Raw genomic sequence first — 25002 nt, 5'->3', positions numbered from 1 at the left:
CTACTTCTTAGCTTTTGCTTCTTTTTCTGCCTTTGGCCAGTGCTTGTAAAACAAGAAAGATGAAGAGAGTGTGCAAGGGAGCATGTTTTCCCCTTGCAATGTGAAAACTCAGAAACTGAAAAAGAATAGTTGGGGTTTTTATTCTGATTTTAAAAATTACATTTTTTTGGGGGGAAATGTCTTTTAAACCAACCGTCTGTTTTTCAGTGAAGACATGCAAACCAGTTTGGCTCACCACATTTCATGGCCCAGCCTTCTCAGACCACAAATTATAGATGTCATAACAAATGTCAAAAATACAGCAGAACATACTAAATTATATATGCAGAGACACAAGTGCAGTCCGTCATACATACACACGCATTCATGTGTGTATATATAGTCATCTGTGTGCGTATGAATGTGTATAAATATATCTCTGCATGTGCACGTCTTTGTGCGTGTGTGCACAGATATAAAGTAGATGTGTCTGTGCTTGCAAGCCAAGGAAGTCACAGAGAGGTTCTGCTTCAGGAAGGTCTCCTTTGTCTGTTGGGGAGATACGTTTCCATGCAATGTTTACCTCTGGTTCCCTCTGTTTTTACTGGCCCTGTAAAGATGTTTTGACCAGAATAAAATCTACCCAGCAGCACTGTGAACCTGCATTTCCACCATCTGTTTAGCATATTTGTTACCTGTGTGAGGAAATCTTGAAAGCTTTGCCTGTTTCATAAGAGTGTGGCAATATAGCCTAGAAATCACACTTGGGTTGTGATACAAAACCTCAGTCCTTAGAAGTCACTCTTTCAGGTAAGAGTGGAAACCTTTCACACCTGCCAGTACATTTCATCAGGAGACCAGACAGAGGAAGGAGAATATGTAAGTAGCAAGTTCCTCCCATTGAGAAATGCCACAAAAGTTGGAGCAGTGTTCTGTGCAATGTTATACAGCAGCCGAGCAGAGACAGTAAAGAGGGACTCTTTATTTAGTGGTAAAATAAGTTTAAGTGAGTTGGATTGTCCAGGTTTATGTTTTGGCTGTTCTAGCAGTTAACTAGTGCCCATACAAAGTCTTGAAAAAAACATCTAAGTCTCACACTGCCCCTAGTACCAGAGCAGTAGTTCAGCACTAATTCAGACACCTTTCTCACATGGCTCAAGGCAGAGGGAGGGCTCAGGTGCTGGCCCCTGCCCTCCTCATCAGCTCCTCTCTATGTTGTACATGTCTCAGCTCCTCACCTCCCAGATGTGCTCTGGATGCTACCACATGCTAGTAAAAGCTCCGCATTTTATGAAAAGTCTCTATGGGCTTTGTTGCAGGCAGGTAACTCCTTGTCAAATGGACAGGGGGGTTTCTTCAGCCTGCAGCTCCCATACATGAGAAGTGTTCTGAAGAGCAAGTTTCCCTGCCCCTCTGCCTGACGGCTGTGCCGACTGTAAATGCCACATCTCTCTCATCATCCCCATTTTCCTAATTCCTCCATGGGACAGCCATGGAAAACATGGCGTGGAAATCCTCCCCTGAACACTGAGTGACCCTGTGTGTCCTCCCAGCATGACTCTAGGCTCATGGGTCTCTTGGCAGGGCTCTTTCTCTTTGGTACTGGTGTGTTTACACTGCCCCAGTTCCAGTGCAGATTTGATGGCAGTTAGTCCTGGGATGTCTGCTCTGCCTTGCACCATCTTCAAGCTCATCCTGCTTCTTTGCAGCCACTGTTTAAACTCTGGCTAATTGTAATCCCAAACCCACTGCTCTTAAAACTGCAGCTGCATCTCCTTTTATCACTGCAGGGATGTCTAGGGTAATGCCTTCCCATGTGGGTTTCAAAGAGCTAGCTCAAGGATCAAGAGAAGACTATGAGACACTGGCAGAGTCTGCCCTCAAATAGTATGATTTCAGTCTTCAGTCTTCCATACTACTCCCAACTTTGATGCAGTTCCCTTGGTTTTCAGCTTGGGGCTGTGATAGATGACCTCCTTTCCACACTGCCATCATCTCTGACTAACACAAGCCCTGCAGATAACAACAGATTGGCCGTGCTGGTCTCTCACATAGCAGCCTTTATGTCTGGATCCTCCCTTAGCACCCAGCAAAAGGGGAGATGGACTTTGCAGTGTGATCTGAATGTGCCTGGCCTCTGATGGCTCAAAAGGAAGCGGAGAGGTGAATGATCTATCCGCAAACATGTTCAATTCCAGAGGCCACAAGTCCCTTTACAGGTACATCTGGTTTGATAGGGGATGGACTAGATGACTTTAAAGGTCCCCTCCAACTCAAGCTGTTCTCTGATTCTATGAATGTACCCCTAGCATAAATGGCCTCCATGCACAGACTGGTTTGCAGTGCTGTTATGGTGTGGAAAGTTCCTGTGTCAAAAAGGGCTCTCTCAATTAATTGTATTTTTGCATGATGTTTATTTTGTATGTTTTTTGTGCAACCGTCCGTTGTCAGACATGATCAGAGCATTTAGGGTCTCCACACTCAGAGGTGTGCAAGCCCAGTACTTTTTATCCCTGTATCAAAGAGGAATGTGAAATTGTATCTGTTTTCAAGACACTTGTTGAAATCTATTTTTGTTGCTGCTAAAAATATGTCTTTATTGTGTAGTAGGAAAGAACTTCTTCTGGCTGAGCAGCTGCTCCAAGTGATCTGTAAATGTGCTCTCAGCCTCAGGTACAGAGCAGCGTCCCATGGCCCTTGGTTTGACTGTGCAGAAAGCAGTAGTGAAACAGCTGTTGGCAAGCCTGGTGTACAGACATGGCATTTTTCCTTCCTGTGAGTTGTTTTAGCTACAGAAAAGGAGTTCCTGTTGCCAGGCAAATGCTACAGTCACCAGTCTACCCTCCCATGTGCAAGATAGGTGCAAACCTACTGGAATAAATCAGACTGGCCTAGGAGCAGCAAGGCAGTTTAATCCCAGACTCAGGACTGAGACAGCTGTGGGGGTCAGGAAAACGGGAGTTCACAGCTTCAAGAAAAAAACGAAAATAATATTCATTGTCATCTGACATGCAAAGTAACCCTCCCTTAGAAATGCAGGTCAGCTGAGCTTCAAGGAAAGCCTGTGTATGAGGATCCTTGTGAAGTGGCTGAGAAGGGCTTTCCTCGACAAGAGAGCACATGGAGCAGCTATGTGCTGCACCAGACCAGGCCCTCTAGAGAATGGGGAATCTGACTATTTCCACTTTCTGACTTACTCTTTCTAGCTGGTGTCTACCCTGACTTCTGTCTATCCCCCACATTTCACAGAGCAGGTACCTCTGCAGACACCTGTGGCAGCTTTGGAGGGATTCCCATAAGGATTTGCAGTTTTCCTTGTTTCTTAGCTGTGCTTCAGGATTACCCAGAAATCCAGCCCAGTCAGGCAATGTGTGGGTCCCATGAGAACACTTTTCATTCCCTGCTCTTAATAAATCATAAATTTAGAGTATAGCCAGATACTGGCAAAGAGGCAATGCTGGAACTTACCTGGGATCATGTATGACACAGACATCTTGTTAGCTCAGTAGGAAGAATTTTCATTCAATCTAAAGGTGTTTTATTAATATTACTGGCTGGTAGAACATTAGTTTTATCAGTAGAATAATCAGGCTGCAGAGTATCACAAAAGCAGAAAAAATACTTGCAGCCCTCTTCAATGAGGGCCAGTTTGGAATGTGACGTAAGTGCTGGGTCACATTGGAAAACACTCGTTTGTCACACATGCTGGATATGCCAAATTTGTAAAGTCAGCTGGAATGGGTGGTGCTTTTAATTAACTTAATGCTACACTTCTGTCCAAAACAAAAGGTAGTTTTACTCAACTGAAAGTGTTCCTAAGTGGTGTAGGCTAAGTAAAGATACCTTTGTAAATACTCCTTTGTTGAATAACCTCTAAGCAACTCCCAGCTCCATTTAAACTGCTTATATACATTAGGTAGGAAACACTGCTTGTGGTGCTGAAAATTAGATTTTAAGATCTCTCATTAGGTCTGTAGCACTTTTGGTTTTTGAGATTTAAACCAGATTGCTATTTTCAGTTTTGCATTCTGAAGGGGATGAGCCTGCATGGGAATGTCATTTGTGTCATTACGTGGCTGGACCATGAACCTTACAACACATAGTTTGCTCCACATTTCTGTGACAGCTCTGATGCAACAGAAGGAGTCAGAGGGCAATACACACATTTTATGCAAACAGGAAAATCACTTCTCCTGGGATCTGTTAATAAGTGGTAAATGGCTTCACACCTTTGCTACAGCCTGTGTTCAGTGACAACAGGGTGCTGTCACAAGAACTGTACTCAGAGAAAGGTTCTTGGTTGAATAAAGTCTTTGTGAGTAGGACAGACTGAAGACTCTTTCTGCCTGCTGAAAGACAGAAGCCTATCAAAAAGGAAAAATGGGAAATGAAGAACATTAGTCTAAGACTAAGCAGGGGTCTGATGAGCCTGGTGTAGAACAAAAGCTACTTAGGTTTATACCTGTTTATAAATTAAGTTACTTACAAACTACTGAGAGAGGGAAAAGTAAACCAAATCCTGGCTTGAGAAAATCTCAGCGCTTCAGATCTCAGGGGTTCTTATCTTTGGGTGTTGGGAAGATTATTACTGTTTATAGGGTTCCCTTTGCTTCTGGATCATGCTGTTTAGTGACCTTTGAGGTGGCATACAGTCCCTGTGAGGGTGCTCCTGCATCCCTAAATAAAAGAGGGCCAGGAAACAAACCAAGGATCCGGCCTGGCCTCCCACACTGCAGAGAACAATCTGAGGACAGCTCTCCCTAGGACTGCTCCCAGCCAGACCCACAAGTGAACCAGTGTTGGGTAAGATTCCCCCCTGCCTCCCATACTATCCATCCCAGCCAACACCATGCCTTCAGCACCTGCAGAACCTTCCTCCCCTCTGGGCATGCAATATCCTTCATCCACCAGGTCTGCGCTATAGAAGCACCACTCTGGGTGCATGGTGGGATTCAGGACAACCCTTGGCTTGTCTAGAATTAAAAGTTTTATCTTAGGGACAGTGGGGCACCAGGTAGGGCCCAGGAGAAGCTCATGGCCAAGCACTTGGTGGGATGGTCACAGGCAGGCTGTTTAGGGGGCAGTGGCTGTTAGCAGCCTCTGTGTGAGCCAGACTGTGCCCCTTGGCCTGGCAGGAGGCATAGATGTCCCGCACAAATTTAGTGGTATAGGTATAAACTTTCTCCTCTGTGGTAGCTTTCACCTGTCATTCTTGTGTCTCATTTGAGCTCCCTGGCATGTCTTCTCTCCTACAAGATGAAGTTATCTGTCATCTGCTGCATAGGCAAGGGCAAACCTGGTTCCATGCATCAGAGAGTTGAATCAGAAAGGAAAGGATTAAAGTTGCTTAAGCAAAGATAAATCTGGCATTTCTGAATTTTAGGAGCAAAACACTGTTCTTTTGGTATAAGCATTATTGTCACAAGTGCGTTCCCAAGCAAGTGCTGAGACCAGGTCATACCCTACAGCTTGACCAGGAAATGCTTTGTCTTTGACGAGCAAGTGCTGTTGCTTGAGTCATTCTGAAACAGACAAAGAAAGCAAGAGAGAAATCGTGAGGGAGGATGCAAATAAGGGGTATGAGTCACTGCTGGGTTCCCACAGTCTGTGCTCTTGGGCAGGTGGCTTTAGATACCCTTTTCTAGAAATGTACCTTTCATGCCTGCTGCAGCTTACTTGGGGATTTGGGGCCCAAATAACATCGAAGTGCCCCCTCTCTCCTTGGAAACCAAAGTGTGGGAAGGCAGAAGAGGCTTTCTGCACACTCCACTCTTGCCCCAGTAGAGTGCTAGGATGTAGCTGGAGTATATGTTTGAGTCTAGGTACTGTGGAGAGACACATCTGGTGTGATAGGAGGAAGCAGGAAGAACAGCAAACTTGTTTTTGCTGAGTCTGTAGCTGTGCTACAGCAAAACCCAACCTTCCTTAGACAAGTTTATTGTCAGTGCTGGTCACAAACTTGGGAAAATTTGCTTTAGTGTGAAAACAACACTAATAGCAATCTGTGCTTTCTGCTTCCTTCCTTTACTGTTTTGTTAAAAGGTCAAGGACAAACGTTAAAACACTGAAGAGTGTGCAACATTTCCTTTTCTCGATGTCACCCCTTCAGTGTGTTTAGACCACTTTGTGTTACCCTGAACGACTTGCCAGAAGATGTTGCAATTTCTGTGAGTAATGGAAGTGCTGCTTAGAACTGATTTGTGCAGAAGATTATTTGTTTAAAGAGAACAAATGGAAGTAAGGTAATTTAGTTTTATGAGTTATGACAAAAAAGCAACATTTACAGTGTTTTTTGGTAAAGAAGTTCTGGGTTTGGACCAAGGACGCTTAGGTTTTGGCACTTTTGGGGTTGCAGTTTTTCTGTTTTTGAAACCTTCAGTTTTTCGTTGGGAATGTAGATGTCTTCTGTGCAAATTTTTGTTAGGCCTGAAAAATCCCCTTTCCTGGAGCAACAGTTTCTTGGTTGGTCTTCCTCAGAGGGGATCTGCTGGAGGTGCTCTGATATGAGGCAGGAGGATAGGAAACTCTGAAGGAAATACTTGTGTCTCAGATGCCAGCAAGTGAAAAAAACCCTGAAATATCAAAGAATCATAGATTAGTTCAGGTTGGAGGGGACCTCTAAAGGTCATCTAATCCAACCTTCCCTGCAATGAGCAGGACATCTTCAGTCAAATGAGGTACCTCAGAACCCCATCCATCCTGACCTTGAATTATTCCAGGGATGGGGTATCTACAGCCTCTCTGGGAAACATGTTCCAGTGTTTCACAATCCTCATTATAAAAAATTTCTTTTTTATATCTAGTCTGAATCCACCCTCTTTTATTTTAAAACCATTACCCATTGTTCTATAGCAACATGTCCTGCTAAAAGCTTTGTCCCCATCTTTCTTATAAGCCCCTTTTAAGTATTGAAAAGATGTCCAATGCTTCCATATTTTCACCTGACAGACAGTCCATTGTTGTGTTCCCTGCTCTTCAGCTGTTCCTCCATGTCATGTAGGTAAATACAACCTGTTCCAGTGCTTCACACCCACACAGTAAAGAGTTTCTTTCTAATAACTCACCTAAACCTACTCTCTGTCTAAAACATTGTCCCTTGTCCTGTCACTATATGCTGTTGTAAAAAGTCTCTCTCCATCTTTCTTGTAGGCTACCTTCAGGGAGGCCACAATTAGGTCACTGCAAAGCCTTCTCTTCTCCAGGGTAAAGAATCTCAATTCTCTACTCTTTCCTCATAGGAGAGATGTTCCAGAACTCTAATAATCCCAGTGATCCTCCTATGGACTCACTCCAACAGGTCCCTGTCCTTCCTGTGCTGAGGACCCCAGAGCTGGATGCAGCACTGCAGGTGGGGTCTCACCAGAGCAGAGCAGAGCAGAGGGGCAGAATCCCCTCCCTGGCCCTGCTGCCCACGCTGCTTTGGATGCAGCCCAGGACACGTTTGGCTTTCTGGGCTGTGAGTGCCCATGGCTGGGTCATGTCCAGCCTCTCACCCACCAGCACCCCCAAGTTCTTCCCAGCAGGACTGCTCTGGATCTGTTCATCCACAGCCTGTGTTGATACCGGATGTTATCCTGACCCAGGTGCAGCACTTTGCACTTGTTCTTGTTAAACCACATGATATTCTTTCCTATGGGCCCACTTCTCCAGATCAAGAAGACAGATCCCTCCTGGTTTCTAAACTACTGTTAACTTTATGCAGGCCTCTTCAAAGGGAAGAGGACTAAATCAATCTCTCCAGATTTTCTGCTAAGCTTGCCTGTACTTGTTTTTTCCATTATCCTTTCAGATCTTTTCATAACCCACTGCAATGAGGGTGGATCTGTCTTGCACCTCTTTTTATGCCCTCTCTCCTGTCTCCATTTCATCCCTGTGATTCCTCTTTGGGCCTCCATTGTCCCACATGTCTAGGGTGTGGAACAACAGAGATGCAAAGGTGGTCTGAAAGGTCTTGACTGCTGGGAGAGATAAACCCAGACTGGGCACAACATAGAAAATACTGTGGAAGTAAAAGACAAGGACAGCGCTGAAAAACTCACCTACAACCAAGGGGCTGTTCCAGTGAAGAAGAATAGCTAGTCCCTTTGTGGGTGAGGTCTGAATGGTTTTTCACATCTTCTTTTTCTCATTTATTCAGTTTGTAGTATCTATCTGGATTGAGATTCAGTCCCAGCATTCAGATCCCAGTTCCATTTTTGTGTGCTGCCCCAGATTCACCACTTCCAGTGCAGATGCTCCTTTTCTGTCAACAAAAGACTTGACAGTGGGATTTTGGATTTGCCTTAGTGGTCAAGGAAACCAGTGTTCTCCCTGGTTTTGTTTAGACGTCTTCTGTTGTTTCTTTGGTACTTACTTCAGAGATGATTGAGGCATATGACTCAGACAGCAGGGTGAGTATCCTCTCGTTTAAGGGTTTTAGAGAATAAAGAGGTGGCAGATTTAGAGAAAGAACTGGGAACAGTTTTTATCTACACTACACTTTTTCTACTTTCTCTCCCTTTCTTATTTTTCAGTGGTTTTTGTCATTTTGCTTTTTCCCTGGTGATGTCTGATCTTGCATTTACCCCAAAGCCAAGCAGTCACTTACCAACAGACACGTGTGACATCTGTGTGTCTTTTATCACCCAGTGACAAACAGGCAGCAATGCAAATCTGCTTGCCATGAGAGAGGCTTCTCCTCACCTGGATGGTCACAAGTGAAAGGGAGCATTCTCAGCCAGTACACATTGCTTCTCAGGAGGAGCTACATGGAATGCAACAGACTTTAGGGAACCTTCTTCTTCCCACTCAGGTATTTTGCTCTGCTTGGTTCCTCCTCCAGCACCCATCCCTGGAAAAAAGTGAGTTTAATTCAACCAAAATGTCTTTTTAGACACCCTTTTCAGATGATCCCTTGGGTGCAGTTAGTGAGGAGAGAGAGAAATTATTATGGTAAGTTTTATTTTTCGGAAAAACACAGTTGAACTCTAAAAAAGAGAAGACAAAGCAGGTTGATTATTACAGGGAGAAAAAATCCTGGCCACGAAACGTACCTAATCTTCCAAGGGAAATGGTGGAAATCTTATCAGTTTGGACATTAAAATAGGCAACACAGAGCACTACAAAAAATGTTGTTGTGAAATTCCTTTCATTGGCAAGTAGGTGGACTGATATTGCTTTGTGTATCTTTTACATTTATCAATCCTTCTCAGAGCTATCCTCTGCATCCTAAAGAAATATCCTTTGGCTGTGAGCACTTTGTTTCACAAGTAATTAAGTAGAAATGAGTATATCACTAAGTACATTTCAATATGTGTCCTCAGCTGGCTGGAACTCAACCCGGGGATTCAGGATCTGCTTGTAATTAACATTCCATAGTAAGACTCCACACCCTCTATTTGTCTCTTCCTAATTATGTGTTGGAAATACACATTTCTCGTACCATTAGTGATTTCAGCAGAGGAGTTTTAGTTGGGCCTTAAATTGCCCTCTACCTCAATTTAAATAGTCCCTGTTATTTTAGGTTTGTAGACATTACACAAATAAACCTTTTCTCAAGCTGTCATAGGGAAACAAGCCACTGACTCAAAAAAACCCTCCCAAACCCAACTGCTGAGCTGCCTTCTGGGTTGACAATATCATGGATTTAGGCTGTGATCTGTTGGCTCTCGAGGGTTTCAATACTGGTAATTAAAGGTGTCACTCCTAATTAGCATAGAGAGGCTGTGAATGTGAAGAGTAATTGTGAATCAGGCTGCTCAGAGATCTTCTTTCTGTGAAACTGTCTTTCCTTCCAGTTCATCAGAGCAAAATTTTCATGGCAATACATCTGCTGGGGGTGCTTTTCGTCACGAAGGACTGACTGCATTAGAAGATGGAGGAGCAAAATGCTTCAGCTGAATGTGAATGAGGGCTTTAACTTGGGTCAGGCAGCAAGGGACTGAATGGCTACATCTCCAGGTGTGATGACAAAGTTGTCCCCATTGTGGACTAGTCTTTAACAAATTTGCCAGTGATCACGCTGCTTGCCTGTTCTGTCTGTCTTTCCTTCAGCTTATCCAAAGGCTCATATTCCCTGAGCCTGCTGTGCCCAAGGTGAGTCACAGCTCTCACATCTGTCTAGGGGCAGACAGCAATAGCGCTCAGCCTGAACTTAGAAAGAGGCCACAACATGCAACGCTGGATCTTCAGGGAGATACATCAATCCCTGTGTGGGTCCTAAGAGAGTGCCCAGGGATATGTGAAGAAACTGAGGTGCCAGTCTCCCCTCTGGTAGGTAGGAAATGGATGAGGTCCCCCTGGCTGAAGTCCCCTGTCTCTGGTCCCTCTGCAGCTCCTCTGGCTAGGTACCGCTACCATGCTGCTTCCAGAGCTGTGCTGGGATAATGTGTGTCTGAGGGCAGCTGAAACAGTTTGTTCCCAGACTCCACAGAGCTTTTGGTGCCCTTGACTGTAACGGTAATTAAAAACAAACAAATCTAGATGAGTTCTGTGGGGCTGCCAGATCCCACAGAGATACCTCAGTTTTCCTTTATGTTTTATATGGTAATGGCAGGCCTGGTGGTGAACTCTCTGCTGCTACTAGTAAATGGTGACACGTGAGATGTCACTCTGGAGACAGTGGGTGAAAATGTGGCTCTGCTGGAAGCCAGTGGCAAAACTGTTGACTTCAGTAGAGCCAGGGCATTTTGTGCAGTTATTTTCCATACATAATTCACACAGGGTGGGGAGAGGTAGGGGGGTGAAATTTACCCTCCCAATACTTCTCTTTTTCTCTAATGATTAATAAGTTAACAATAAGCAAAATACTTTTCTTCTGGAATAGTTCATATTTGGGAAATCCAATTCTGACCTACTAAGCCTGCTCTGACTGTTTTAGCCTTGAGGCAAATTTGCAAACTGGCCTAGGGAAGCTGGTACTTGTTATTGTTGCTTCAAAGACTGTCTATGTGGGAGAGGGAATGAGATGTGTTGGGATTAAAATACCCTAACTGTAAAAAGCAGTAATAATTACTGTCTACACGTGGGCAAGTCAAAAGAGGTTATTACCAAAAGGAATTTAAACTCCTATTTGCAGAGAAAACTGCCTGAAATCCAACATTATTTGTCTGTCCTGTATGGATTGTTTTTAAACAATTTTCTTCAAACACAGTTTTTGTAAGGCATATTTTAAATGGATCAAGACAATGTTAAGAGGCTTGGCATCAGGTAAGTGATGGTATAATGGGAATTACAAAAGACAGGTCTGCTCCCAGGAGCCCTGGGATCTGGGGGCCAGCAGAGCTGCCTCCCATGAGAGTACACAGCACACACCCTCCTGTCAGGCTATGTGCTACTCATCTGGTTTTGGTCTGGCTTCTTGAGAGAGTCAGTGTGCTCATGGAGCAGCTGATCTTTTAATAGACCATTTTGCTCTACTCTCCTGAAACAATTAATACAGATTGTCAAAGGATATATATATCTATATATCTATACATATAGATAGTCAAAGGACTATCAGATCATCTTAGTGTGATTTTACATAGATGCTGTGCACTTCCATGTATCTCCACCTGCATTCCAGTAACTTGTGATACAGTAGTTCATACTTTCCCAAAATGCATCAGCCCTTCTTCTGAGAATACGTTACATAATTTCATGTTAATTATTTTCACTCAGTCTATTCTCATTTACTTTAATGAAAATCCTCTTCAGACTTGTTCATGAAAATGGGAGGAGAATCAGTCCGCCCTGATGTCTGTGAGGATAACTTCTAATGGAGAGCAGCTGGCTTGTTGCTCTCCAGTCTTCTGCATGGACTTTCAATCATTTTTGTGGGGTTTGGGCTGCTCTGCTTTTTCATAAAATCACCAGGTCAATCCCAATCATGAAGATTGTCCTGTGTTGTTGAAAATACTCATTGAAAATGTTTGGAGTATGAGGAGAAGTGCTTCTCCATCTGCTATAATTAATAAGACAGTTTCCTAACCTACAGTTGGATGTGTGAGAAAATTCCTATGCCTGAAAAATATTGGGTGATGATGCCACATGCCATTCCTCCAGCCTCCAGTTTTGTGTTAGAAGTTCAAAGAGGTAGTGTGTGTGTGTAATACCACTGCCTCATTATAGCTTCTACTGACAGAATGCCATGCCACAATTCTGTCAGCTCCAAGATTAAGATATTTAATAGCGTCATTTGAGTTGTCTTACAGCAAGATTCAATCAGTTTTTCATTGCTTACATTGTTGGCTATCATTTGATCGGGCAATGCCTAAATGTACATTCAGTTTGGAAAAGCTGTTGCACAATGCCGTATTCCCTGTTGCTTCATGGAAACTTGGACTTCTTCTTAGCTTCACTTTCTGTGAGTTATACGCTGCTGGGGAACTGTCTTTGAATCAGAAACCAGTCATGATGAGAGCATCTGTTTTATTTGTGGTTTTGGGTTTTTTCTCTATTCAGGTCCACAAACTCAATCCAGTGACACATGTTTTTCATTTATGTGGTTATCAAAGCCTATTTCTTCATTCACAGGGCAGAAGCAAGAACATTTTCCTTCCTTAAGGTCCTTGTGTGTATGTTTGTCAAATAGCTGCCTTTTATTTTACTCTCATGCATTCCTTTTTCTTACCATCTGCTAAAAAGATTTAGCTTAGATAACACCTGTTTTCACAGTTTTTATCACCACAAATTAAAAATCACCTATAGACACAGAGATTTTCTTGCAGTCTCTATCTATTTCACACCCACCTGTATATGAAACGCCTTCAGTACATGTAACCTTGGTAGCTCATGGATCCAAAAATATCCAGCTGCTTTACCGATCTAATGAGAGCTGTATTTGTAGACATGAAGAAATACTGCCCACAAATTTTGCTACAGCTTCACAGATCCTGCTCATTCACACTGGGGTGACCAAAGAGGTTTTACAGAGTGGCTGCCTTCCTCACCCTCTCTGTCCAGCACCGGGAGATGGATAGGTAGTGCTCCTCCTCTTCTATCCCCATAAGTACCACTGCCTTCTCTGCTGCTGTCCACAAAGAGAAATAACAGCTCTTGGATTCAATTTATCATATCCTCACAAAGATGTCCGAAGTCACCCAGATGACTTGCTTGCTAAAAAAATATCTATTTCCCTGCATAAAGTGATTTTAGGTCATTGCCTCATATTTAGGTGTCTTTGGTGCTGATGTGTTAAGCAGGTGAGACAAATCCAACCCAAGCATCCCAGCCGAGTAGACTACAAGTGCCTGTTTATTCTTTATAGTACTGCTGGCAAACTCCTGGGTGCCCCCTGTTCTGCAGGATCATGGAGCCTCTGGAGTTCACAGTCTGACTCATAGCAATTGATGAAGAGCAAGGGTTGCACCATGAGGCCAGGAGCATGGAAAGAAGGTAATTTCATGTTAGTGACTGAGGCAATCTACACTGTGGTGACTCCAAACTACCCTGTAGAGGTTTTGCTGAAAGCAAACTAGACAGCTGTCCTTCCGAACTTCTCCTAACCAAGCTTTCACACAGAATCAATCAGGTTGGAAAAGACCTCTGAGAACATGGAGTCCAAGCTTTGATTGAGCTCCACCATGTCAACAAGACCATGGCACTAAGTTGCACTTCCAGTCTTTCCTTAAACACCTTCAGGGATGGTGACTCGGCCACTTTCCTTGGTAGCCCATTCCAATACCTAATCCTCTCAGTGAAGAAATTATTCCTAATATCCAACCTAAACCTCCAGTGGTGCAGCTTAAGACTGTGTCCCCTTGTCCTATCGCTGGTTGCCTGGGAGAAGAGACTGACTGCTACCTGGCTACACCCTTCTTTCTGCTAGCTGTAAAGGGCAACAAGGTCTCCCCTGACCCACCTTCAGGCTGAACACCCCTGGGTCCCTCAGCCACTCGTCACAGGAAATGTGCTCCAGACCCTTCCCCAGCTCTGTTGCCCTTCTCTGGACTTGCTCCAGCACCTCCATGTCCTTCTTGTAGTAAGGGGCACAAAACTGAACCCAGGATTCAAGGTACAGCCTTTCCAGTGACGAGTACAGTTGCACAATCACTGCCCTGGTCCTGCTGGCCACACTATTGCTGATACAGGCCAGGATGCCATCAGCCTTCTTGGCCACTTGGGCACACTCTGGCTCATGTTCAGCTGCTGTCGACCAGCATTCCCAGGTCCTTGTCCATCAGGCAGCTTTCCAGCCACTCCTCCCCCAGCCTGTAGCAGTGTGTGGGGTTGTTGTGGCCAAAGTGTAGAACACAGCACTTGGTCTTGTTGAACCTCATGCCTTTGGTCTTGACCCATGAATCTGACCTGTCCAGATCCCTTTGCAGAGCCTTCCTGCCCTCCAGCAGACTGACACTCTGACCCAACTTGATGTCATCTGCAAATTTGCTTCAAGGTGTGTTTTGTCTCAAGGTGGCTCTATTTTGCAGTGGGCCCTGCTCTAAATGGCATTGGACTTCCTCTTCCAGGGACCTGATGGCCAGTTGTGGCAGTCCAGTTATCTGTAAAATAATGCAGTCACTGATTGTTTAGCTCTGGGTGTAAGTCATAGGTAGAAGTTCTTGCATACAGCCTTGGCCTTCTCAGGCTTTCTTTCCTCTCATGAGTGCCACAGTGTGTGTGAACATGGTGAACTGGCATTTCTTGTGTCCCATCATCCTTGTCATAGATCTATCCCTTTTGCAATCTGACTGTACTCTGCAAAGACTTTCCTCTGGTTGTCACTTGCAGTATCTCTTGTCTGAGTAAGTGATTCCTTACAATACTGGAAAATTGCCAGTAGGTCCTCAAGGGAATTGATGTTTGTGTCATCATCTGAAGATTGCTTAAATGGCCCAAATATCAACACTTGCTACCAGCTGGTCACTTTGAAATCAGCGGGGCCTTTAAATCAACAAGTGTTTACTGTTTTCGGTGTTTGCCCTATGCCATGAACTGAGAAGCAGTTGTTTGTTTTTCCTGGTTTCTCCCCTAGCTTGCATTTGTACCCTAGCTGTCCAGTTGTCATGCTACTTGCACTACAACTGTATGAATTTCTTCATTGTCACAATGTGGTAGCTCTCCCGGGTTCTGGTGGCTGGGCTGCCATGAGTGGTTTGCAGGCTGGAGAGTACCTCCTGCTGTAGGCAAGAGGAAATTCTGTAAGGCAGAAGTGAAATACTCCTGGGTGTCCACCCCTGTTGAATTAATATGTTCTTCAGTTAGAGAGAAATCTGCTTGGAAGGGCTGCTATATATACACAAGATCCTGTACTGGGCTGAGGGTGTTGGACCAGATCATCTTTCTCTACCTCCTTATGCACTCTGTGGTTCAGTACCATGCTAATGACCGTGTTATATGTGATCCAGATTTATTGATGGTCACTAATTGCTAAAAATAGAGCAGAGATGGAAAAAACCAGCTATTACTTTAATATTCAGTATCCCTAACTTGAAGCCTTTGTCTGATGAAAACATAAGCATATGCTGCAACTCTTGCTCTGCACGTTCTGCAAAGTCAGGGTATCCCTGGAATAGATTGCTGAAGGCCAGGTTATTTTAGTTAAAAATAAACCCAGAGCAATCGTGACAGGCTTGTAAATTAATGTGGTGCGTTCCCTGAGGACCAGCTCCCATCAGGGTTACTCTGGAGACCTCTCAGTGTCGTCCATCATCAGAGTCCTATCGCTCTAATGATGCATTTCATATTAAAGGGGCTCCAGTTGCTGGGAAGAGATTCTGCATGCTCATATTGTAAGAAGCATTACTGTCGTTAACCTCGGGTGTTCTCTCTCTTCTTACCTATGGTGCCCTGGAGAACAGGCCAAATAGCTTCTGCAGAGAGAAATCCTATTTCATCCTTTGGCTGCATTCAAAGCAAAATGTTTTCCTTCACTGCAGTCTTTCAAACTCCATCAAAATCTTCTGATGATGTTTAAATGATGAACTGTTTTATAAAGCTGACATTCCCATCCATATTAACCTTTATTAAAAGGCTTTTAGGCAGGACTTAAATCATGCAATCTGCCCTTGAGACAGAGGTAACCCAGTGATTGTCTTGGCCAGCAGCACCTTGGGAAAAGAGCTCTGACTCAGAGTCTCACTTCAGTGGCTGGTTCCCCTTCGGTCCAAGGGGAATTCCTATGTATGAACTCTTTCCCAGACATAGGTTACTTCCCTCTTCTCACGGGGTCAGCGCTGCTCCCTTGCAGAGTTTGCTGTGTTTTCCCCCTCTTCCCCTTCTCCTGGGCTCTGTGCTCCTCTGCCCTGGTGTATGAGGCTTTATCTCAGTGTAAACTGTTACCACTCCTTTAGACAAAAACATCTCCTCTGTACATGCAGAAGCAGGAAGTCAGACGTCTGAATAGTCTTCCCACAAATTTCAAGAATTACTCACATTCATTGTCATCCTCTCTGGGCTGTGCTGCCTGGGGCATCTGTGGGTTCTGATGAGAGCTGGGGTCACACCCATTGACTTGAGGAAGAGCTGAAACCTGTTTAACCCAGGGCACACACTTGACACTAGTCATCTGCACGCCCCAGATTTTGTCCCTGCCTCCCACGCCCCATGAGGTCCTGGGCATCCTTGCAGCCCACCTTTCACACCTATCTACCACTTTGTGGGGTACAGGGCCTGAGGGCAGGCTTAGATGTATTTAAAGGTATTGTCCTTGTGTTTTCTGCCTGCACAGCTGGCATTGGGTTGGCCACAACTTGTCTGCCTTCGTGGTTTAATTGTGTAGCATTCCTCTCTGTGCTGGGATAAACTGAACTCTGCTTTGCCACAGAGGATATGAGGCCATCATGAAAATGGTCATGTGGGCCATGAGTCTGTGTTTGACCCCTGCAGGCTGACTGCATGGCAAAGCATGGATCCACATGTGGAGTGGACATGCTTTGGTTCCCCACCTCCCATGAGCACTGTGTGGGGCTGGTCCTCAGAGCAGGCTTGGACGAGGACCTTTGGGTTTTGTGGAACTGCTTGACCATGTGGGCTTGGCTGTAAACATCTGCCTGCTCTGATCAGTTTGAATCTTGCCTGCCCTCTTACCTCTGAATCCTCTTGGCCAGAAACCTCAATCACCCTCTTCTGAATGTACCCGTGATGCTTCAGGAGGAATACCTGGTTCAAACAGTTATTGCAGATCTTCCAGCTGCCCTTGCTGGCTCCCTGGTAGTTGGTACAGGTCCAGCCTTGAAGAAATGCTTGGTGGATGTAGCCTGAGTTTCCACAGTGGTCTGCACCAGAGATCTGATCAGTGGTCTGAACCAGCTGATCATGGTTCTTCATACCAAAGGTACAGTCCCTGGTGTAGGAGGATCATCTTTCAGAGAGAAAGTTAACTTCAGACCTGCCGTGCATAAGGTAGCAGAGATGTGCTGAGTAGCGTGTGCTGCAGTCCAACAGCAAAGAATCATCCACTGAACATCACCGTGTCAACTAAATCATAGCACTAAGTGCCATGTCCAGTCATTTCTTGAACACTTCCTGGGATGGTGACTCCACACTTCCTTGGGCAGCCTGTTCCAATCCTTGTCCACCCATTCCATGGAGAAATTCCTCCTGATGTCCAACCTGAACCTCTCCTGGTGCAGCTTATGTCCATTTCTTCTTGTCCTGTTGCTTGTTGCCTTGGAGAAGAGGCTAACCCCCACCTTGCTACAACCTCCTTTCAGGCAGTTGAGAGCCATAAGGTCTCCCCTGAACTTCCTTTTCTCCAGCCTAAACAATGCAGGTTCTTTCAGCCACTCCCCATATGACTTATTCTCTAAGCAGTTTGTTTTATACATCACAGAATTAAGGCAAGAAATTCCTCTGTCCTTCAGGCTGCCTTCCTGGAGCAATCCTGTATTTCGGACTTCTGACAAACACAGTGATGGTGGGAGTGGACGGTGGCTCAAACTGTCTCTGAAAGTCCTGCTGTCCCTCTGTTACCCTTTGCATGAGAAGCTGCTGTAACATACATTATTTGGAATGCAAGGCATCTTTGTTCCCTGTGCAATGCAACGACCCTGCCCAAGGCCAGCACACACTCACTGACCCATGTAGGGAGAGTAATATAAGTAATAATTATCTGAAGTTGGTGAACCCACGGGATGAAAACCACATGCAGTATTTGCTACAAAACTGTTTTGATTTGAGAGATTCAGTCAAATACTGACTCAGTGGTTAGGATATGTAGGCTGGGATTATGGCGAGAAACACTTCAGCATTACATCAGTTAGTCAGAAGCAGCAATGAAAAAGGACCCACACTATTTGTAATGACTCCCTGATGTAATTTAATTGGAAGGACCTGGATTGCCAGAATGCATGTTGAGAAGGTCCATGCATAATCTGTGGCGGGTGGGGGGCAGATTTCTACTTTTATGCCATTGTTTTTGCCACAAGTAGTGTTATAAGTGACTCCTTTATCCTAGTCTATCAGTTGCATTTTGTATAATTAAGGCTAATTACTAGGTATGTATAAATCTGATTCTGGTGGGAATAAGTTGTACTTACCATATTTACTCTCTCCATGACTGACCTTTTCTGTGAAAGGCTCTAGAAAAAAGGTGTGCTTGCCCCTGTGCTGAATGATTTGTGGTGCAGTCCAACACACTCCAAATTAGTCACTAGAGTGTAAAAATCTCCTGTTGACTTCAGGTCTTAGAAGAGAAGAAAGATAAAGTTTGCACAACACTGAGGCAAGTGGTGTGATTCTTGGGGTTGTGCAGGGCCAGAGTTTGACTCCTTGTGTGTCCCTTCCAACTCAAGAGATTGTATGCTTCTATGAAAGGAGACATGTGACTGGTTTAAAGGCTGCCCATCACATCACTGGTTGATACAGAAGAAGGACCTTTAGCTGCCAGCCTAGGAAGCAAGGCTAGTTTGCCAAAGACATTCTGGTTGTTCATATGTCTGCTTTCCATTTCCAACTATTAAACAACATGAAAAGACAACTGTCAACAGTGCAAATACTTTCCTTGTTCAATGCTGCATGTAGTCTGGGGTTGTTGTCATAACTGGGATGTTATCCCTTCCCTGGAGGGATGGTGGCTGGAAGAAGCTGGCATAGTGGAAGAGAAATATCCATGAGATGTTGTATTCTTAAAAAGATATTTTGACACCTGATGTCTGTGAAAGAAAATGTAGATATGAGGGCTATTTCTCACCAATGCATGGCTGCCAGAATCTGTGTGCAGCCTGGGTCAGCAGCATTTGCCTCTCCATGAGATGAATCTCTTGGCTATTAGGCCAGATCCACTCAGACTCAGAGGGTAAGTGGTACCACATGGCTTGCATGTGTCTGTGTATATGGCTAAACTTCTTTGCTGCCAGAAGCTGGGTGGTCTCACCCATGTTCCCTGTCAGGAAGGGTGCCTATTCTGTGCCTGAATCATGCCCAGGCACTGCCTGAGAAAATGCTAGCTGGCAAGCAAGCAAACTGTACTAGGGAGCAGGGGAGCCTTTAAACTGTCCCAGGTCAGCTTTCCAACACAGGTGTAGCCTCTGAGACCCAGGATGTCCTCTTTCCCAATGCCAGCTTGCAGAATACTGCAAGGAGCTTGAAGAAGATGGTGTTGGGTCTGCTCCACCAGCTAATCATACCTCATGTGAGTGGGGCAAGTTTTGGGGGGATGCCCTTCTGGGAAGAAGGTGATCTGTGTTGCCTGACCTATTTTTGCGCAGTCACCAAGGGGTGAAGTCTTTGCTGTACCCCGTTAAAGATGAGAAGTCTGTTTGGAGAGGAGAGGGAATGACCACATGGCTAAGGCTGTAAGATAACTTCTATGCACATACATATTTTTACAGTCTTTGGTCACAGACTATCCCCAAAGTGTCTTGAAATAGAGAGTTTGGAGTGAGACAGGAATTTCTGGAACTCCATTGCTTAGTGTTTGCCATTTTTTCTGTACTAGACACCTCCATTTCCTAGTGCTTTCTGAACATGGTAAATAACCCTCAGGTGGAAGTGACAGCTGAACCTAGAAAAGATTGAGAAATACAGATTGGGCAAGCAAACTCCCAGTCCTCTCACCCACTCAATTCACACTGTCTTTCAGATGTCCTTTTCCCCTTCACATATCCACTTCCACGTAGGTGCTCTTAAGGACAAGACCCCAGCTAACTTTTGCTCTCTCCTAATTTAAACTGAGGTTCTGTGGGATGAAAGTCCGCATTTGCTTAGCCATTGGAGGCGGAAACGTGGTATTTTCATTCTATCTGATGGCCTGGTGGGCATGGATGTGTCCAGGAGAGTAGAGACAGCCTTATGGCTACTGGATGACATCTTGGCTGGTGTCAGTGCTAGCTCTGCATGACCTGGGAAGGAGTCTCCTTGCAGCCCCTGCACTGTGGCCATGGCTACACCTGACCTTGCAGCTCTGCCAGCCCCTGAAATGTCCCAAGGACTGCTGGGCTGTGCCCTGGGGCTGAGTGCACTTGTGAAAGTCCTGAGCAGGCAGATCAATGCTCCTCCAGCCTGTTTCGTTTACCATAATGAAGATTGCTCTGTAGGAAGAGAAGGAAGCCTCTTGCCTATTCAGGAGTTTCACAAGCGTGGTGCACTCATGTTTCTGGTGGTGGGAAAGCCCCAGAACGTGGGTTGGGGTGAAGGGACGGTGCAGGTGATTTTACAAAAGTCCTGTCTAACTCTTGGGTAGACCTCAGTTGGATTCAAATCTAATTTCACTTGAAGGCTTGTATCTACAGCATTCAGATATGTGATGACTACAAAGGGTGACTCAGGTCTCTCTAACCACTACCCCACCTGTTACCTGAAAATGGTCTTGACTAAGAGGAGATCCTGGGTATTGTTTCCGGAGAAACATGCCAAAACCAGGTGGGAAATGGGGGTGGTTTGGGCTGGGTGCAGTCACAGTGACAGTGGCAGTGCCGTGCCATGCAGGCCCTTTACCTTCCTCCCCTCTGCCCACCCATGGCAGTGAGTCTGCCTCTGACATACAGCACACACTGACCACATGTACCAGTGTGAGCCAACAGGGCAGCTGGGGAGAGGCAGGAGCTGGAGAAACAAAGATGTAATTTGAACACCTAGATGCTGCATTGCACTGGGCTGTGTAGCAACATGACACAGGATACACAATCTGTTACTTACCCATCTGGAGGAAACTAGTGTACACAGAGCCACACACGGCAGCTGTTCCTGCTGATGTCATCTAAACTGGCCATCCCTAGCACGGCCCACAGTGGGCCAGGTTTGGGGCCAGAGGTATTCCCAGAGACTAACATGGCAGATGTAGAGAGCTCAGCCTGCCATACATGAAGAGTGTATTTGATCCAGGGATGTCACTTTCCCTCACCCCCCTGTTTGAAGAGTCTGGGGAGAAGGATGACTCTGAGCAGTAGCTGTGCAGAGCTGTAAGGTACTATGAAATTCCTGCCAAAGCTGCCTCTCACCCTTCATTGACTACAAGGAAAACTTGTGGACACTAGCCTTCCCAGGCTAATGTTAGCCTTTGTAACTGTTGCCATAAGCTCCCTCAGCAGTCATTGAAGAAAGACAACAACCCACCCATGAGGTGCTCTTGCATGACCTTTGGAGACTTCATGTCTTTGGGTTGAGTATAGAGGGGAATGCTCAGTGAAGGCAACTAAGCAGGATCCTCTAAGTTGGTGTTGTGAATCCTCTCTAAGATCTGTTGTGGTGTCTTTGGATCTGTTTCATTCTGTAGATCATCCTGAGATTAATTAAAATGACTAACAGAGCTTTTTGTCTCAGTGGACCTTCTGATGGTTTCAGGCCAGTAGAGCATCACAGATACCACCATGAGGAAGAGTGGCTATAGAAAGCAGACTTTGCCTGGATGTGTTATTATTTTAGCTTTCAGTGCAGAAGCAAACTTTTGGATCAGATCTTCTGGAAGAAAAATCAGAGATGTTCAAGATTCTCTATTTGTCATCCTGACAAGCACAACTCGGTTTTTTTCATCAATCAGGTCAGTTTTCAGTCACTGAGGGATGATTTCAGGCTCCAAAGCGTGGAACAGATTGTGCTGGCTGTGTGCGTAGCACAAACTTAGTCTCACCCTTGGGGATAGTCTTGGAAGACTTCTGAAGGATTTCCAGGAGGAAATGAGACACTGTCTCTGTCTTGATTCAGCTCACATTCTGGGTCTGAAGGACATGGTGCTTGGTGTTATATCTGTGTGCTTTTCCCCCAGAACTGGGAGGCTGGTGCTCTTGCAAGCTGTGGGGACAGTAGTATTCCTGTGTCCTGAGATCAGCGGGGTCTGATGAAGGATGGGGAAGATTTTGTTGGGTGATCCTTCATGCCTTATGTGTATTAAGTCTGATTTCACTACGTAGCCTGCTCCATACATCTTGTGTTTATTTTCTGGTATGGCTCATTCCCAGCAGCCCACGTGCCTGTTTACATACTGCTGCAGAAGGCAGCTCACAGACAACAGAGGAAATAGCTCTGTTAGCATGTCTTTCCTATCTCATTTCCACCCTCAAATTTTTCCCTAGTTTTAATCCCTGTGGTTTGAATTCCTTAAAAGTCTCAAGAAAACCTCACCCTTTGGTGCCTCCCAAGACTTCTCACCCAGAAGTCCAAGGGTTAATACCCTCGGAGCATCATGCTGGGAAGCAGCGCAAGTCTGTTCATGCAGTTGACAGTGCCCTTTTATTATTGCTTTTATCTCTCCTATCAGATGTCTCACTCTTAGCAGAGTTGTTATTAAGATAATTAGTTAATGCGGGTTATTTTATTATTGTAGTCTTATTTGGTTTGATTGCATGGTCAGCTGACACATGTCGTAAAAGCAACAGAAGCATTAAAAAGTTGCATAATTGGCAAAACTGAACTGTCAGTGTTTTGGAGTTCAGAGATTTGCAGAGAGAAGAAATATACAGACTCCATAGAGACACGGGTCCTTCTGTGAACCTTGGATTTCTCCTCCTAGCATTTATTAGTCAGGAAAATGATTGGCATTTCCTCTTCTGTGTTTTAATTTTCTCTGCTTGGGCTGTATTTTCTGATCTTTGCTTTAGCCTGCAGAGGAAGGCAGATCGGTCTTGTTTATCTTTGCCAGAGATTCCTTTGTTTTGGGAACCACATAGGAAATAACTTTGAATGAAGGCAGACAAGAGGCTTTAAAAAGCATCTATCAAGTAATCAAGTGGGTCCATGTGTCATATTTCCTGACCATCTATTGCCTCGGTATCTGCCACTGGCACACGTCCCAGTGCTGTCAGAGTAGTACAATCCTATTTTTATTTACATCCAGTGTTCCTCTATTCAAATACTTTATCCAGCTTTGTCAGTGCAAAATCCTAGCAATTTTCATCTTCTTAACCTTTTGGGTTTTCCTTGTGCACCCTCCTGACACATAAGCTGGTAAAAATGTTTCTTTCTTCAGCGCCGGTCTGAAAAGCTGCTTTTCAGCCCATCCCAGTGAGACTGCTCTGGGACCTGACCAGTGCTGTCTTTGTTTGTGTTGGTCTTCTCTAGGCTTGGGTTGAAGCTGTGAGTGGAACATTCCCCAGGGTCCTAAATTCTGCCCAATTTGCAGCCATGTCGACCTGCAAATATTTCCTCCAGTTTGAGATTTTTGGCATCCCAAGTTTCCTGGATGTGCTTACATCATCCCTGTGCGGAGGAGGACTTGGCTGTATGGCTTAGAATGTGCTCTGTGTAATTGAACAAACTCCCTCAAAAATACCCCGGCAAATTTACCAGTTCTTGTCTGGGGTTATGAGGTATGTGATGTAGCCCTGTGGGCAGGAGAAGAAAAAGCCCTCCCAAGAGGCTGCTCCTGAGCTGACTTGATAACTTTGGTGTTTGAAATAGTGGGGAAAGAAAAATCTGAAGCAAGAAACAAGTTGTTAAAGCAAAGACATGCACAGACATATAATAAATGATACATCTAGATTTTTTAGAATGTGGCTAGACGAAATCAATCCCTAATTCAGTAAACAAGCTCCAGTGGGTTACCAGCAGACAATGTCCAGAGGAACTCAGTTCCAAACATGGGCACTTCTGCAGTCAGAATTTGGCCTTGGAAATTTTGTTTTGCAGTTGCTGCTCTAAAAGAGGGATTTTAGAAACAAGCCCTGCTGCATGCAAAGAATGCTTGAAAGTCCCTTCACACACACTGCCTTTTCAAGGTGCACTGCTAAAGCTCAAAGCACTGAAGAGGAAGGCTCCTGACAGCTTTCCAAAGCTCTGAACTTTGGACATAATGTTTTTAGGTCACTGCTTACAAGCCAAGAGCACCAAGAAGGGCAGACAAAGGCGTATTAGCTGGACCTCTTCTCAGTCTCCTGGGAGGGACAATGGGTGCAGTTCACAAGCAGAGGCACACAGCTGCAGCTTGCTGGTCGGGAGGCTGCACACAGAGGAGAGATCAGAATTCAGAGCAATTAAGCACGTCGCCTGATTGTTATGGACAGATTAAAAAAACCCCTCTGCCAGCTTTACACATTTGAGGCCTCTTGTCTTTGTGAGTCAGGAGGCAGTTCCCATCGTGAGACACACGTTCTGTAGTACAGGATGATTTTTGGCAAAGTCCAGACGATTGTGAGCCAGGCGGGGCGGGGACAGCATTCCAGTTTTATAACACAATTCCATAATAGGAGACAGCATTCTTTTCATATTAATGTTCATACAATAGGAATTTTAAACTCCAGCTTTTGGGTTATATGGGAGGAAAAAGCCTCTTTTAAATGCCACAACAACTTTATTCTATAGTTCAATGAACAGGGCTGCTGGTGGACCAAGCACAGAGAGCGCAGTGGGTATTTTGCAGGATGCTTTCATTCCAAGAAACAGCAAACTGGAAAGCACTGATGTAGTTATGTACTAGCTGATGTCACCATGACCTCCTCTTTGGATGGGTTACAGGTCTTCAGTTTACCTGCTCTGACCCCAGGGGAAATTCATGTCACTACTCTGCACACTCCTTGTGAGCACAGTGAAGTACCTACCACTGCTTCCCTAGAGTTATCAGACCAAAAGATGTGTAGGCATTTCCACGCCTTTTGGTGGCGAGGGTTTTGCCGAGTCCAATGTGGGGCTGCTCCAGGACCATCCCTGTCATGCATTCCACCAGGGACACTTTATGCCTCACCTGTTCTGGTG

At 45.0% G+C, this 25002-nt stretch overlaps 1 long non-coding RNA gene across 1 annotated transcript; it reads right to left on the bottom strand.

The window, feature by feature from the left end:
* Positions 1–6173: 6173 nt before the first annotated feature.
* LOC116436446 lies at positions 6174–8792 on the bottom strand. Its single transcript, XR_004237017.1, has 2 exons — positions 8019–8792; positions 6174–6551 (listed from the first exon to the last, which is right to left on the bottom strand). It is a non-coding gene; the product is annotated as an uncharacterized LOC116436446 (long non-coding RNA).
* Positions 8793–25002: the final 16210 nt, after the last annotated feature.

Source organism: Corvus moneduloides, chromosome 2 (assembly GCF_009650955.1).
Source record: "Corvus moneduloides isolate bCorMon1 chromosome 2, bCorMon1.pri, whole genome shotgun sequence".
NCBI lineage: Eukaryota > Metazoa > Chordata > Aves > Passeriformes > Corvidae > Corvus > Corvus moneduloides.
Note: the sequence above shows the minus strand (reverse complement) of the source record. Positions and strands in the feature narration are given on the sequence as shown.